The following is a 502-nucleotide window of genomic DNA, read 5'->3' as shown; positions in this document are numbered from 1 at the left end:
CCCTCCTCTCCTCCCTCCCTCCCTCCCTTCTACTTTCTATAAAAATCAGTGAAAAAAATATCCTCAGGTGAGGATTAACAACAAAAATTAAACAATGAGGCCTTTTAATGCAGAATGAAAGCTAGTGCACAGATGTTTAGAGCAGTGGCAGCATTTTTGGAGTGTGTGGTTGCTGCTTGTAAGTACAGCCTTTGTTTGCATGTGTGAGTTCTGGTACATTATATAAAAGACAAGTGGCATCTCTCCACAGCCACATCTAGAAAATAAGGACACTCGCAGCATGTGCAGCGGTCATCTGTTTATTGAGCATCAGTGTGGGTTGTATGAAGCTTTGGTTAAAATGGGGGTGGTGATGTCCCTCATGAATCGTACAGTTAGGGTGGGGCAGGCTTAGCATTCTTCTAAGATATCAGCTTCATATCCGAACCCGCCTTTGCTAGCAGGTGGGGCAGTAGCAGGCAAATGCCTACGCTCCAGAGATAGACAGCCCTTCAGTCTGTGA

Source organism: Myotis davidii, unplaced genomic scaffold, assembly GCF_000327345.1.
Source record: "Myotis davidii unplaced genomic scaffold, ASM32734v1 scaffold207, whole genome shotgun sequence".
NCBI lineage: Eukaryota > Metazoa > Chordata > Mammalia > Chiroptera > Vespertilionidae > Myotis > Myotis davidii.
Note: the sequence above shows the minus strand (reverse complement) of the source record.